The 17444-nt window shown below is 46.4% G+C and overlaps 1 protein-coding gene and 1 pseudogene across 1 annotated transcript in view; one reads left to right on the forward strand and one right to left on the reverse strand.

Annotated features, from left to right (window-relative positions):
* The window catches only part of LOC147092642 (NACHT, LRR and PYD domains-containing protein 3-like), a 901415-nt gene that overhangs the window by 104787 nt on the left and 779184 nt on the right, over window positions 1-17444 (reverse strand). The window lies entirely within an intron of this gene.
* The window catches only part of LOC147092643 (NACHT, LRR and PYD domains-containing protein 3-like), a 38123-nt pseudogene that overhangs the window by 3106 nt on the left and 17573 nt on the right, over window positions 1-17444 (forward strand).

A 17444-nucleotide genomic window follows, 5' to 3' on the forward strand; every position in this document is an offset into this window, starting at 1 on the left:
GAATGTTGTACATGACGTGCGTATGGATTTTCGGAAGGTGTTTGTTAATGTGACTCACCGGAAGCTTTAGCCGTTTGGTGTAAGATGAAATGTCGCAGCTGGGCAGAAAGTGGATAATGTGTTTAGTTTTCTTCATTTGTGTTCACAGATCCGAACTCTACAATCACTGAGTTCTTGACAAAGTGCAACGATTACCAGCTGTTCCAGTTCACAAAATTCTACCGGGACAGACTGCAACAGGCGATTGATGGAGGGGTGGATGGAGTCAGCTCGTTGTTAACATACGAGAGGCATTTCAGTGGATAGGAACATCGGGTGAGTGGGAGGGACACAGAATGAGTTTGGATTACTTAAAAATCGGGGAACTAACAGGAAATCAGATCTTAGTATCATAGAATGTTAGCAAAGAGAAACAGGTCAAATAGGAAAGAAATAGATAAAACTGAAAATATTGTGAATCTGAAACAATGATATGAAGAGGTGAAAATACCCAGCGGATCCGACAGTATCTCTACGAAGAACAGGGGAACGCTTCGGGTACAACTCTTGTGTGGACTGAAAACAAAGGGAGACAGTTTTAGTGGAACTGGGAAAAGGAGCGACCAGAGGCAACTAACAGAGATTAAATGGAAGGTACATAGATACATAGATACATAGAGATAGGAACAGGAGTAGGCCATTCGGCCCTTCGAGCCTGCTCCGCCATTCAATGAGATCATGGCTGATCTTACCAGTTCAGTACACCGTCCCCGCCTTTTCTCCGTAACCCTTAATCCCCTTAGCCTTCAAAAATATATCCAATTCTCTCTTGAAAATATTTATTGAATTAGCCTTCACAGACCTCTGTGGCAGGGAATTCCACAGGCTCACCACTCTTTGAGTGAAGAAATTCTTCCTCATCTCTGTTTAAATGATTTGCCCGCTATTTTTAGACTGTGGCCCCTGGTTCTGTGCTCACCGGCCATTGGAAACATTCTCTCTGAATTCAGCCTGTCCAGGCCTGCCATAATTTTATATGTTTCGATGAGATCCCCTCTCAATCTTCTAAACTCCAGTGAGTACAAGCCCAAACTATTTAATCTCTCTTCGTAGGTCATTCCCGCCATTCCAGGTATCACCCTGGTGAATCGCCGTTGCACTCTTTCCATGGCAAGAACATCCTTCCGCAGATGGGGCGACCAAAACTGTACACAATACTCCAGATGCGGTCTCACCAGCACCTTGTACAGCTGTAGTAAGGTATCCCTATTCCTATACTCGAACCCCCTTGATATGAAGGCCAACATACCATTTGCCTTCTTAATCGCCTGTTGCACCTGCATGCTCTCCTTCAGTGACTGGTGCACAAGAACACCCAGGTCCCTCTGCACTTCCCCATCTCCCAATCTATTGCCATTTAGATAATAATCTACCCTCCTGTTTTTACCCCCAAAGTGGATAACCTCGCATTTATCCACATTATAGTGCATCTGCCACGTATCCGCCCATTCCCCCAACCTGTCCAAATCGCACTGTAGCCTCCTGACATCCTCATCAGAGCCCACCCCTCCTCCTAGTTTAGTGTCGTCAGCGAATTTGGAAATATTGCATCCAATTCCCTGATCCAGATCATTTATATATATTGTGAACAGCTGGGGTCCCAGGACAGATCCTTGCGGCACCCCGCTGGTCACTGCCTGCCACTCCGAAAACGAGCCGTTTATTCCAACTCTCTGTTTTCTATCCGCCAGCCAGTTCTCTATCCACGTTAATACTTTGCCCCCAATTCCATGAGCCTTAATTTTGCATGATAATCTTTTGTGTGGAACTTTATCGAAGGCTTTCTGGAAGTCAAGGTACACCACATCCACTGGCTCTCCCCCATCTATTTTACCAGTTACTTCCTCAAAAAATTCCAGCAGATTAGTCAAACACGATTTACCCTTTGTAAATCCATGTTGACTCTGTCCGATCCTTTCCCCATTTGTCAAGTGCTCCGCTATTTTATCCTTAATAATGGACTCTAGCATTTTGCCCACAACCGATGTAAGGCTTACTGGTCTATAATTCCCTGCTTTCTCTCTACCCCCCTTTTTAAATATTGGGGTAACATTAGCTACCCTCCAATCCACGGGTACTGTTCCCGAGTCAATGGAGTTCCGGAAGATGATCCTTAGAGCATCTGCTATCTCCAGGGCCACCTCCTTAAGTACCCTAGGATGTGGTTTATCAGGCCCCGGGGATTTGTCGGCCTTCAGTCCCCTCAACTTACCCAACACCATATCCCTAGAGATACTAATTTCTGTCAGCTCCTCCCTCTCATTAGTCCCCATGTTTGCCGATATTCCTGGGCGGTTATTTGTGTCCTCCTTTGTGAATACAGAACCAAAGTATGAGTTTATTGACCAAGAAGATACTTAATGGAAATTAACGAACTGAGAAACGAGAAGAATCATCTGCACAGTAAATGAGAGGCATTTCAAGAGCAAAAACAAATGGTAAAATGATTAAAATGTATGAGACCCAAAAAGGGAAACTAACCCCCAAAAAATGAGGATTGAAAACCTGATGTTGTGCAGGTTTTTCATCCCCCTGCATCACTGGGGGTCAATTCCAACTTCGGCGGAGACGCAATGCTGGAGGTAGAACCTGTCGTGGAGCGTCACTCCCTGGGAGAGCATTTCAGAAAATTACAGCAAGCAGCCTGTACTGTTCTGTCAGTTACCTTTAATGGAATAGAACTAAATGGAAATGATAATCGGGCAGGGCGAATAATGGACGGTCGACCTGCTGCCAACTTTCCAAGTTGATATTCTCGGCTGTAATGTATATACCTTTAAGGGGGGAGCTACTTTTTACAGCTCATGTATACTGTAGTATCGGCAGTGACCACACCTGTATATAGCACTGAGTAGTAATCTGTACAGGCAGTTGCAGTGTGAGCCACGTTGAGTAAACACCTGTTGTACCATTCTCCACAGTCTGTGTCTTATTAGACACGGACGCAACATTGGTGACGAGGCAGGTTCGAACCTACCTGCAACTCTGCATCACCTCCCGGGGATTCGTTCCTGGAGATCAGTGGATTGGAGGTCGAGGCCAGAGACTCGGGCGTCGACCACGGGCAACCGCCCAGTCATCCAGCAGAGACTCGAGAATTGCTGGGGAGGCTGTCGAGAGCCAGGCTTGGCTTTCCAGTCGAGGTGGTCCAGTGAAATGGGCTGGCAACAGGTAGTGCGCAGACCCTTCCCGGACAGCGGCGGGCTAGAGCCCGACCGAGCGGCAGAGCAAAGGGCCGAGCAGCGTCGATGGGGGAGAGAGAGAGAGGGCAGAGCGCACAGGGCGCAGCCGGTGTTCAGGGACCGAGCAGCATTGGAGAGAGGGAGAGAGAGACGAGAAGAAACCCGCGAGGCGCCGCCATTGCCACAAGGACCGCCGAGAGTGGCGTTGGCAGCAGCGCAGGAGAAGCGCGCGAAACCTACAGGGCGCTGCCATTGCCACGAGAACCGCCGGGAGCGGCGTTGGCAGCAGCGGGGGATGAAGGAAAGCGCGGGAGACGCCATTTTAAGCCATTGGGAGACGCCATTTTAAACCACACCCAAAATGCTGAAGAGTGGCAGTATCACCGCATTTGACAATGAAGTCGAAGATTGAACTACATATGTCGAACGAATAGAGGTGTACTGCAAGGCAAATGAGGTGTCAGATGACAAGAAAGCGTCGGTATTGTTAATTTTAATGGGTGCAAAGACGTATGGTTTATTACGAAATCTAGTAACCCCAACGAAGCCAATGGAAGAGTTTTGAAGACATAGTAACGATACTAAAGGAACATTTAAACCCCACACCGCTGCTGATAGCAGAAAGATTCAAGTTTCACAAACAGAACCAGCATAAGGATGAAAGCAATGCTGATTATTTAACAGAACTGCGCAAACTATCGAAACACTGCCAGTTTGGAGCGGGACTGGCAGTTACCTTATGGGACAGGTTTGTGTGTGGGCTTCAAAGGGAAGGAACCCAGAAACAGCTTTTATCTGAAAAGGACCTTACGCTGGAAAAGGCTTTCAGCATTGCGGTATCATATGAAGCAGCACCACGGGGCGCTGCAGCGATACAACAGAGACCGCAAGAATATGGCACAAACGAAATGTCATATGGAACAGAGAAGTGCTATCGCTGCGGCAGAACAACACACGACCAGAATGATAGCTGGTTCAAAGACAAAGTGTGCAGACAGTGTGGAAAAGTAGGACACATAGCACGAGTCTGCAGGTCGGGAAAGAAAACCAGCAATAAGAAACCTACCAAAGGAAAGTACAAGAAGGTACATAAGATGATGGAGAATAGTTCAGACGAACAAAAGAGTGATAACAACTCCGAAAGCAGGGAACTGAGTTGTCTGAAACTATATAATGTGATCACAATGGAGGATCACCGAACCATTTGGGTCACTCTCAAGTTAGCAGGAGTCAAGGTAAAGACGGAATTGGACACAGGATCAGCCCTAACAGGCATAAACCGACGGGACTACGAGCGGCCATTCTCACACATACCCTTGAGAGACACAAAAATAATTTTGAAGACGCACATGGAGCAAAAAGTCTACCCCAAAGGAAAAATAAGGGTGACCGTTATATATAACGGTAAGGAAACACCAAAACTAAACCTGTATGTATTGCAAGATGGAGGACCACCATTACTGGGACGTGAATGGATCCAGAAAATACAACTGGATTGGCATTCCATACAGGCACTGACTGTGGCTGCCAAATAGGATGACGACGTCACACCTGGGCGACTGTCAAAGATCCTAACTGACGCGAAAGAAGTGTTCCAGCAAGGACTTGGAACACTAAAAGGCATGACAGCGACGATTAAAATTGAAGAAAACGGAAGCCCAAAATGTTTTAAGGCCAGACCGGTACCTTATGCGATCCGCCCAGCCATCGAAGCAGAGCTGGAGAGTCTGGAACATTCAGGTGTACTGTCCAAGGTAGACTGGAGCGAGTGGGCTACACCCATCATCCCTGTGATGAAAAAGTCGTTGAGCAGCACGCCTGGGGAACCAAGGAAGGTTCGCATCTGTGGGGACTTTAATGTAACAGTGACCCGGCCTTCACACTGTACAATATCCACTTCCGTGGATTGAAGATATTTTCAGCTCACTATCTGGAGGGAAACGTTTCACTAAGATTGATCTGGCCCAGGCGTATCTTCAAATGGAGTTAGAAGAAGCCTCAAAAAAATACCTCACAATCAACACCCATAAAGGTCTCTACCAATACAACCGGCTGGTATTCGGGGTTGCATCAGCTCCGGCTATTTGGCAGAGGGCAATGGAACAAGTCCTGCAAGGGACACCAGGGACCCAGTGTTATTTGGACGACATCCTGGTCACGGGCGAAAATGACAGTGATCACCTTGCCAACCTGGAGCAGGAGCTCACTAGATTGCAGGAATATGGGCTCCGAGCTAACCGCCACAAATGCGAGTTTTTTAGAAAGCAGATCTCGTATTGTGGCCACGTTACCGATCAAGAGGGGTTACATAAGTCCCCAGAGAAGTTTGAGGCAGTAGTCAAGTCTCCAGCACCGGAAAATGTGTCACAACTGAGGTCGTTCCTCGGCCTGGTAAACTACTACCATAAGTTCTTGCCAAATCTTTCTACAATACTACACCCACTGAACACCCTACTGCAAACTGGGGTGCCATGGAAGTGGAGTGACGAATGTAGACGAGCTTTCCAGAAGAGCAAAACACTAATCACATCGAAAGAGGTATTGGCCCATTACAACCCGGCATTACCAATTCGGTTGGCATGTGATGCGTCAACCTACGGCATTGGAGCGGTGCTGTCGCACAAATTCTCGGACGGCTCAGAGAGGCCAATAGCGTTTGCGTCACGATCACTAACCTCAGCCGAGCGTAACTACACCCAGATTGACAGGGAGGCCCTCAGCCTAGAGTGGGGAGTGAAAAAGTTCAATCACTATCTGCACGGGCAGAAATTCACCTTGCTGACTGATCACCAGCCTCTTGTCTCCATTTTTAATCCGAAGAAGGGCGTTCTGGTGATGACTGCCCAACGATTACAAAGATGGTCACTTTTTCTAGGGGCACACCACTATGAGATTGAATATAAGGGCAGGAAACAGCATGGAAATGCTGATGGGCAATCACGCCTGCCACTGCCTGCTGCGGAGGAAGCACCAGCAGTGGATACAGTCGAAATATTCCATTCGACTATAGTTGAAAACCTACCGGTAACTAACGCTTGTATCGAAAAGGAAACCCAAAAGGACCCGACACTGTCTCGGGTATATGATTTAACGGTGAAGGGTTGGCCAGCACATGCCGACTCACTGTTGCCAGCATTCTCGACAAGGAGAAAACAGCTGTCAGTGTGCCGGGAGACCTTGATGTGTGGATCCCAAGTGGTAATTCCACCCAAGTTAAGGGATAGACTGACCAATGAGCTTCATGAGGGTCATCTGGGAGGGGTGAAAATGAAAAGCCTAGCCAGGGCTTATGTGTGGTGGCCGGGAATCGATAAACAAATCGAGGAACTGACCAAGAGCTGCTCAGGATGCCAGAAAGTCCAAAATGCACCACCACAGGACCCTCTACACCCATGGGAGTGGCCCTCATCTCCATGGCAACGGGTGCATATTGATTCTGCTGGTCCATTCATGGACTCAATGTTTTTAATAGCCGTGGATGCACACTCGAAATGGCCTGAGGTCATCAAAATGTCCTCCACCACCACGGAGAAAACTATTGCAGTCCTACGGACCATTTTTGCCAGGAATGGCTTGCCAGAACAGATTTGCTCCAACAACGGACCACAGTTGGTGTCCGAAGAGTTCCGGAGGTTCTTGAAAAAGAATGGGGTAAGGCATTACACATCCGCCCCGTATCATCCAGCCACAAATGGATTGGCTGAGAGGTTCGTACAAACCTTTAAGAAGGCAATAAAGGCTATGTACAATGACAACATTCCGCTGCAGCACAAGGTGGACAATTTCCTGCTCGCCTCCCGGAATGCGACACATGCAGGCACCAACCAGGCCCCAGCCATGATGTTCTTTAACCGAAGGTTAAGATCTCGCCTGGATTTGCTCAGACCAAACGTATGAAGAGATGTTGAGAGTAAGCAATTCCAGCACATCCATGAGAAGCCAACAAGGAGCTTAAATGTAGGGCAACCAGTCTTGGCCCGCGACTACCGAACAGAAAAATGGCAGCCAGGAATGATATGAACACGGCAGGGCCCACTAATGTACACAGTGGACGTTGGGGAGAGCATCGTGAGACGCCATGCTGACCAGATCCTACAACCACAGGAACAAGTCAACCCCATGCCTCGCCCATACGTACCTGGTGATGAACCCGACGTACAGGTCGCATCTACCCCAGAAACAGTAGCATCGGGAGCTGATGAACCAACTGACGACAGGGGGCCAGAATCGCCTCCACACCAAGAGCAAGACACTTGGGAAAGGCGCTATCCAGAAAGGATAAGGAAGACTCCCCAAAGACTGAATATATAAATAGACTATTTTCAGCTAATGTTGCATGTTTAAAGTGTTAATTGTAATTAGTTTGATATTTAATTGTTAAATGAGTGTTATGGTCTGGTTAATCTAAAAGGGGAGGAATTGTAATGTATATACCTTTAAGGGGGGAACTACTTTTTACAGCTCATATATATACTGTACTACTGGCAGTGACCACACCTGTATATAGCACTGAGTAGTAATCTGTACAGGCAGTTGCAGTGTGAGCCACGTTGAGTAAACACCTGTTGTACCGTTCTCCGCAGTCTGTGTCTTATTATACACGGACGCAACATCGGCAATTTACTCTCATCCCAATCTCCTGCTCACTACCCATTCCCGTTAATATCCCACCTAGTCTAATCCCAATCACCTGCTCACTACCCATTACCGTTAATATCCCACCTAGTCTAATCCCAATCTCCTGCTCACTACCCATTACCATTAATATTCCGCCTAGTCCAATCCCAACTTCCTGCTCACTACCCATTACCGTTAATATCCCACCTAGTCTAATCCCAAGCTCCTGCTCACCACCCATTACAGATAATATTCCACCTGGTCTAATCCCAATCTCCTGCTCACTACCCATTACCGTTAATATCCCACCTAGTCTAATCCCAACCTCCTCCTCACCACCCATTACAGATAACATCCCACCTAGTCTAATCCCAATCTCCTGCTCACTACCCATTACAGATAATATCCCATCTAGTCTAATCCCAATCTCCTGCTTACTACCTGTTGTGTATGTACCTTTAAGGGAAGAACTGGTTTTAGACTGCAGTACCAGCAGTGACCACCCCTGTATAAAAGGCCCTAGCAGGCTTCTGTATATCAGTCTGAGGTTGCCCTCCTGTTAAGTAAAGTACCTGTTAAACTGTTCTCCCGAAGTCCGTGTATTATTGAGGCGCGGACATTACAGTGGCGATGAGTAAGTTCGAACTCACCTGCAGTGTGGCATCATCTCAGGGGGATCTCGCCCTGAGAGGAGGTTTCTTGGAGGTCGTAGTCTGAGCAACGGGCGTCCACCGCGGGCAACCGCCCAAAGAATTCATCGGTGTTCGGATGATTGCGGGAGAGACTGTGGAGAGCTGTGCTTAGCTCCCCAGTTGAAGTGTTCCAGCAAATCGTGCTGGTGGCAGGTAGTGCGCTGACCCTTCCAGACTGCAGCGGGCTCAAGCTCGATTGGGCGGCTCTACAAACAAGCCACGCAGCATCGCTGGGAAAAGAAAACAAGAGAGAGAGAGGGTGGAGTGCACAGGGCGCGGTTGGTGCTCAAGAACCGGGCAGCGGAGTGGAAATAAACGGGGGGGGAGGAAAGCGAGACGCGCCGAAGCCGCGAGTCGCTGCCATTACCCTGTAGAATGCTAGGAGCAGCGCGGCAGCAAGGGGAAGAAGGAAAAGCGCGGGAGGCGCCATTTTATCCTGTTGGGGAAGAAGGAAAAGCGCGGGAGGCGCCATTTAATTCCATTGGGGAAGAAGAAAAAGAGCGGGAGGCACCATTTTAAATCACCCAAGATGCCGAACAGTGGCAGTATCACTGCTTTCGACAACGAGGTAGAAGACTGGACCACGTATGTGGAAAGAATTGAAGCATACTGCAAGGCAAATGAGGTGGCCGATGGGAAGAGGGCATCGGTATTATTGAATTTGATGGGCGCGAGTACATATGGCTTGTTACGAAATTTAATTACCCCAGCTAAACCAATGGAGAAAAGTTCTGAGGAAATTGTTAATATATTACAGGAACACCTAAACCCTACACCGCTGCTGATAGCAGAAAGATTCAAGTTGCATAAAAGAAACCAGCACAAAGATGAGAACAATGCTGACTACCTTATGGAACTATGCAAGTTATCGAAGCACTGCCAGTTCGGAGCAGGACTGGCAGACACCTTACGGGATAAGTTTGACTGCGGGCTCCAGAGTGAAGGATACAGAAACGACTACTTTCAAAAAAGGACCTGACGCTAGAACAGGCTTTTAGCATGGCAGTATCCTACGAAGCAGCAGCACGGGGAGCTGCGGAAAAAACAACAGAAACCACAAGAATACAGCACTAACGAAATGGCGTATGGAGCAGAAAAGTGCTATCGCTGCGGCAAAACAACCCATGAGCAGAAGGACTGCTTGTTTAAGGACAAAGTATGCAGGCAATGCGGAAAAATGGGACATATAGCAAGAGTCTGCAGGTCGGGAAAGAAAACCAACACGGCAAGAACTACTAAGGAACAGTTCAGGAAAGTAAAGAAACCAACAGACAGTAGTTCGGAAGATCAGGAGAGTGATAAGGACTCCGGGAGCAGGGGACGAAGTTGTCTAAAGTTACACAACGTGATCGCAAAGGAAGATCACCGAACCATTTGGGCCACCCTCATGATAACAGGGTCCCCAGTAAAGATGGAATTGGACACAGGATCAGCCGTAACTGTCATGAATCGACAAGACTATGAGCAGCTATTCTCACACATACCCTTAAAGGACACATCCATTGTATTGAAGACATACACGGGGCAAAAGGTCTACCCCAGAGGAAAAATAAGGGTGCCACTTAAATATAACGGCAAGGAAACACAGAAACTATATATGTATATACTACGAGATGGAAGACCACCATTATTGGGACGTGAATGGATCCGAAAGATACAATTGGATTGGCATTCCATTCTGTCGCTAACTGTGACTGACAAAAAGGATGATGACATCGCACCTGGACGTCTGTCACAAATTCTATCTGACGCAGAAGAGGTGATCCAGCAAGGACTTGGGACTCTAAAAGGAGTAAAGGCAACCATAAAGATTGAGGATAATGTAAACCCAAAATTTTTCAAGGCCAGACCGGTGCCATACGTGATCCGTCCAGCCGTTGAAGCTGAACTGGAGAGTCTGGAGCATTCGGGTGTGCTGTCCAAGGTGGACTGGAGCGAGTGGGCCACACCCATCGTTCCTGTAATGAAGAAAGTATTGAGCAGCACGCCTGGGGAGCCAAAGAAGGTTCGCATCTGTGGGGACTTCAAGGTGACTGTGAACCCAGTCCTGCACACAGTACAGTATCCACTTCCGCGGATAGAAGATATTTTTGCCTCACTATCTGGAGGGAAACGTTTTACAATGATTGATCTGGCTCAAGCGTATCTACAAATGGAGGTGGAAGAAGCATCTAGAAAATACTTCACAATAAACACTCACAAAGGCCTTTACCAGTACAATCGACTGGTATTCGGGGTAGCATCGGCCCCCGCTATTTGGCAGAGGGCAATGGAACAAGTCCTGCAAGGGATCCCGGGGGCCCAGTGTTATTTGGACGACATCCTGGTTATGGGCGAAAATGACAATGAACACCTTTGCAACCTGGAGCAGGTGCTCACGAGATTACAGGAATATGGGCTACGAGCCAACCACCCCAAATGCGAGTTATTCAGGAGACAAATCTCGTATTGTGACCACATGATTGTTGAGGAAGGGTTACATAAGTCGCCGGACAAGATTGAGGCTGTCGTCAAGGCTCCAGCACCGGAAAATGTGTCGCAACTGAGGTCGTTCCTCGGGTTGGTGAACTACTACCATAAGTTCTTGCCGAATTTATCTACAATTCTGCACCGACTGAATGCCCTGCTGCAAACTGGAGTGACATGGAAATGGAGTGATGAGTGTAAGCTTGCCTTTCAGGAATGTAAATGCCTAATCACTTCAAAAGAAGTATTGGCCCACTACAACCCAACACTACCGATTCGGTTGGCATGTGATGCATCACCCTATGGCATTGAAGCGGTACTGTCATACTAATTCCGTGACGGTTCAGAGAGGCCAATAGCCTTTGCGTCGCGCTCGCTAACCTCAGCCGAGCATAACTACGCCCAGATTGACAGGGAGGCCCTCAGCCTGGTGTGGGGGGTGAAGAAGTTCAATCACTATCTGCACGGGCAGAAATTCACCCTGCTGACTGATCATTAGCCCCATGTCTCGATTTTTAACCCAAAGCAGGGCGTTCCGGTGATGACGGCGCAACGGCTGCAAAGATGGTCACTTTTTCTAGGGGCACCTCAGTACGACATATAGTACAAGGGTACGAAACAGCATGGAAATGCTGATGGGCTGTCGTGCCTACCGTTGCCTATGGTAGAAGAAACACGTGCAGTGGACCCTGTTGAGATATTCCATGCGACCATAGTCGAATGTTTGCCTGTTACAAACTCGAGTATAGAGAAGGAAACCCAAAATGACCCGACACTCTCTCGGGTCTACGATTTGACAGTGAAGGGATGGCCAGCATATGGCGACTCACTGTTGCCAGCATTCTCGCCAAGGTGAGAACAGCTGTCAGTGTGCCGGGTAACATTGATGCGTGGATCCCGAGTGGTAATTCCACCCAAGTTGAGAGATAGAGTGCTCAATGAGCTTCATGAGGGTCATCTGGGAGGGGTAAAAATGAAGAGCCTAGCCAGGGCGTTTGTGTGGTGGCCGGGAATCGATAAAGAACTCGAGGATATGACCAAGAGATGCACAGGATGCCAGAAGGTCCAATACGCTCCACCACAGGCCCCGCTACATCCATGGGAGTGGCCCTCATCTCCATGGCAATGGGTACACATTGATTTTGCTGGTCCATTTATGGGCTCAATGTTTCTAATCGCTGTGGTCGCCCATTCGAAATGGCCAGAGGTCATTAAAATGTCCTCCACCACCACGGAGAAAAGTATTGCAGTCCTAAGAACCATCTTCGCCAGGAATGGGTTGCCAGAGCAGATTTGCTCCGACAATGGGCCACAGTTTGTGTCTGAGGATTTCCGGAGGTTCCTGAAGAATAATGGGGTGAAACATTACACATCTGTCCCATATCATCCAGCCACAAATGGATTGGCTGAGAGTTTTGTTCAGACCTTTAAAAAGGCCATAAAGCAATGTATAATGACGACATACCACCACAACACAAGGTGGATAGTTTCTTGTTTGCTTACTGGAATGGGACACATGCAGTAACCAACCAAGCTCCAGCCATACTGTTCTTCTACCGAAGGCTAGGATGTCACCTGGATTTGCTCAAAACAAACATAAGACGAGATGTTGAGGATAAGCAATTCCAGCACATAAATGAGAAGCCAACCCGGAGCTTAAAGGTAGGGCAACCAGTCTTGGCCCGCGACTACCGAACAGAAAAATGGCAGCCAGGAACGATATGCACACAGCAGGGACCACTAATGTACACAGTGGACGTTGGAGAGAGCATTGTGAGGCGCCATGCTGACCAGATTCTAGAGTCATAGGAACAAGCCAAACCCGTGCCACGAGAAGGTGCACCTGGTAATCAACCTGAAGTACAGGTTGCGTCTACCTCAGAAGCAGTGGTATTGGAAGCTGACGAACCAACCAGTGACCATGAACCAGAATCAGCTTCGCCGCAAGAACAGGATACTCGAGAAAGGCGCTATCCAGTCAGGATCAGAAAGCCTCCTCAAAGACTGAACTTATAAATGCTTATTTCAGTTGATGTGTATAATATCCAGAAAGTTGTAATTAGTTATTATTTAGTTGTTAAATGAAAGTAATGTACTGTTTATCTAAAAGGGGAGGAATTGTTGTGTATGTACCTTTAAGGGAAGAACTGGTTTTAGACTGCAGTACTGGCAGTGACCACCCCTGTATAAAAGGCCCTAGCAGGCTTCTGTATTTCAGTCTGACGTTGCCCTCCTGTTAAGTAAAGTACCTGTTAAACTGTTCTCCCGAAGTCCGTGTATTATTGAGGCGCGGACTTTACACTACCCATTACCATTAATATTCCACCCAGTTTAATCCGAACATCCTGCTCACGACTCATTACCGTTTATATTCCACCTGGTGTTATCCCAATCTCCTGCTTCCTACCATTACTGTTAATATCCCACTGGATCTAATCACAATTTCCTGTCCATTTGGTATCCTTAAAAACCCCATCTAATCCCAACCTCCTGCTAACCGTATTATGGTTAGTATCCCAATTAGTCCAGGTGTAATCTTGTGTTCACTCCCCATACTCCAACATTCCTTTCGATCCACGCAGCAATAGAAATAGATTTTTTCAAAAAATTGTCAACTTGCTTCCTCAATAGTTTGTGTGATTGAATTATGCTTTCTAACCACCTCGAGTTTAAATAAATGTATCAACCTTCACCGCAAATTCTTTGAATTAGCCTAAATATGTGCCCTATGACCAATCAGTGGAAACTATCTAACACTTTTTTTAATCGTAACTCTTCAGAATCTGAAGATTTGCAGCACGTGCACACTTATTCTGCTCACCTCTAGTGGAATGAGTCCAACGTTCTCAAATCGGACTCTCTAACAGTAACTCCACATCTCTGCCGGTGGGACAGGAAATACCGATGATTGATGATGGAGGAGCCTGAGATGTTGGCTAATAAATATGATTTTATCAGTATCATTACGTCACACTGTTGTTTGACTAATGTGTGGTCCACTTCTCCCCACTTTGGTACCAGTCTCCAGGTGTTAGTGAGGAGTGCTTTGCAGGGTTGGCTGGGCTTGGAGTTCTTTCATCGTGTCCGAATCCAGTGCCGAGGCCGAGCGGTCCGTCCGATTTTATGCTTCTATATCTTCCTTTCTAGAGGCTTTCTCCGCCATTTCAGAGGCCACCACATTGGTGAAGGAGCGGAATCAGGTATAGACCAGACGTAAAGGACATTAGGTGTTACGACAATCTTTACTAATATCGGCTATTTATTTTGAAATATTTCAAACTCGAATATAAATTTAAATTCAGGAAACATCCACGATGTGATTTGAACCATTGTCTCTGGATTACTCATCCAGTAATATAACCAACACGCTCTCGTTCTCCACACCTCGCCGTCTCTGTGTCCATTGTCTGATTGCACCTCTGTGAAGTGCCTTTCGGCTATTTCTTTTCTGCTTTAATGGTGTTATATAAATGTAAGCTTTGATGATGAAAGCCCTGACTACACCCACCCCATTGCTGGATATCTGTTCCCGGTTACCGAGGTTTCATACCGGCAGCAGGTGTGTCAAATAATGGGTGCCAGACATTTCAATTACCGAGGGAACAAATGATTCGATTTTTCATCTTTATTTTAATTGGTCGATTCTCCGGCTCTATACATCAACAGTGATTGTTTCAATTAGTCAGCGATAATTTCTCGGGCAGTTTTCTAGCTGCTTCTCTCACTTCAGATTCGTTCCTTCCCTGTAACTGAAGTTCAGTCTCGCTGCTGCTTTATTTCTAATGAAATCACAAAGTGGGGCAGCAGGAAAACATGTGAGAAACGAGTGTATCATATCGTCAATCAGTAAGCTGATGTCATGTTTGACATGATGGGAGAGAGAAAACTAATCACATTAAAACTGCTGCAGATTCTCAGTGATTCCTCAGTCTCCGAGAACTAAAATTCATCACATTTATTTCCCGTTAATGGTGGATCAAGATGTTTGCAGAATATTCAGCCCATGTTCAGAATGGGTCAGTACCCGGCCCAGTGATTGGTTTCTCAGCTCAAAAGAACTGGGAGATCCCATCACTGTGCAGATCATTTCCTTCTCATTCTCAGTGTTTATCTCTCACTCCGCTCCTCAATATATTCATTATTATTCTTCACAGAAAGTCATGGATCTCGTGGAGAAGGGAAACCGGGCGGACAGTTCCAAACTTCTAACTCTGGTGATGGAAAAAGGCTCTGGGGCCCGAAGGGTGATGTGGGAATCCTTTGTGAAAATGCGCCATGGGGTACCAAAGCTGGACAAAATACTGAAAGAAATACAGGAACTTGGTACGGTAAAATCACACACATGAATTGAAATATTAATTTAAACACTGAGGATTTTACTATAATATTACACAGATCTGATTTCATGAAAGTTCCTTGATCTAAACAGGTTCTGATCTATTTGATTACATGGACATCGCACGAGGTTTATCCGAAATACCCAGGCACCTGAAAGGTAAGTGATGACATGGAGATTTAAAATCATTTATCTCCCTTCCGAGAATCAGAATGTTTGACTGTCACCCTTTCTTTAGAGGTTGTCAGAATCTGGGAATCAGAAGTTCAAAGACTGGACAAATAGGCTTGGACGTCATTTAGCTTTGTCATCAATCCAAAACTAATCTGTGTAGGCTCAAGATACAATTCAGGCCATTTCTGACGTTTCCTGTAAATATGCGGACGTTGTTATCATTTCACAAAATCCAGCTGCTGATTTCTATCACTTGTGAAGTCTTATACACACCTGGCAGGATCCTGATAGACTGTGAAACACCATACACACCTGACAGGATCCCGATACACTGTGAAAACCCATACACACCTGACAGGATCCCGATACACTGTGAAACCACATACACACCTGGCAGGATCCTGAAACATTGTGAAACCCCATACACATCTGGCAGGATCCTGATACACTGTGAAACCCCATACACACCTGGTAGGATCTCGATACACTGTGAAACCCCATACACACCTGGCAGGATCCCGATACACTGTGAAAACCCATATACACCTGGCAGGATCCTGATACACTCTGAATCCCCATACACATCTGGCAGGATCCTAATACACTCGGAATCCCCATACACACCTGGCAGGATCCTGATACACTGTGAAACCCCATACACACCTGGCAGGATCCCGATACGCTGTGAAAACCCATACACACCTGGCAGGATCCTGATACACTCTGAATCCCCATACACACCTGGCAGGATCCTGATACACTCTGAATCCCCATACACACCTGTACGGAACCTATCACATTGTGAATCACCGGACACAGCTTGCAGGATCCTAAAACATGAACCCCTGGCAGCATCCTGATACACTGTGAAACCACATACTCACCTGGCAGGATCATTATACCCTGTGACACATCGGTCCTTGAGCCTGATGTTAAGTTACTCTGCCCCTGGGATTCTATCCAGCACAAACTGTCGGAGTAGTGGTGGAGAAATGTGAAAGATTTAAGCATTACCGTTGTGCCTCACGTCATGAACCGTCCGATAGTGTTCAATCCAATCTGAGAAGCTGTACAGATGTTCACTCAATCAAACATTAACTGAGGAGGTACATGAGATAAAGGCAATGTTATGTGTGATTAGAAACTGATTGGACCGATTCCCACTGGCAGTGAAACAGACAAACTAGGCACAGAGAAACTTGTTGTACTGAAGGAAGCGTCCATTCATTCAGGAGGCTTTTGATTCCCATTTTACTGATTATCAGAAACATATTTGTAATTTTCAAAAACTACATTGTAGGAAATGCATATCTAAATGAAACGATGGAATGTAATAATTGTAACAGTTGAAATGAACTCTCAGTCTTTTCTTCCCTGATGTAATACTGAGTGAAGTGGGCAGTACTTCTATTTTTGATTCTGATCGGTTTTCTGACCAGAGTTATATAAAAAGAATATCGGTGTAAAATTACTGCAAAACTGTTCACATTTTCGGAAACACAGCAGGAGGATATTTAGGGGGAAAAAAGGCCACTTTGGTCCAAACAAATCGGTCCTATTAGAGATGAACCCACCTGCCCCTCCTCTTGGTGTATCCACAGAAACACAACTAATTGTCTCTTGTCCCCAATTACACTGCCCCTTAGTGTCTTCCCTGGTAACTGGTCTCCCACTCTATTACCCTTTGGTGAAAATGATTACCCTGACTTTCCTTCTTACTCCTGGCGTCTTAGTGTCAGTTTTCTCTTAATTAATTGCGTTCGTTATTTTTTTCATTCCGGTATTAATTTTGTGAATTCTGTTAGAAATTCTGATCAATAATTCAATATCCAAAGTCTCTAATTCCAAACGAACCAAATCTAACACCGCACCCTTTCCTCTGCATTAATTGTGCCATAATCATCTTATTTCACTCGGCACCTTCAGCATTGCAATAAC

This window comes from Somniosus microcephalus, unplaced genomic scaffold (assembly GCF_052327205.1).
Source record: "Somniosus microcephalus isolate GS21.2 unplaced genomic scaffold, FLI_Smic_1.0 unresolved_chr2, whole genome shotgun sequence".
Lineage (NCBI taxonomy): Eukaryota > Metazoa > Chordata > Chondrichthyes > Squaliformes > Somniosidae > Somniosus > Somniosus microcephalus.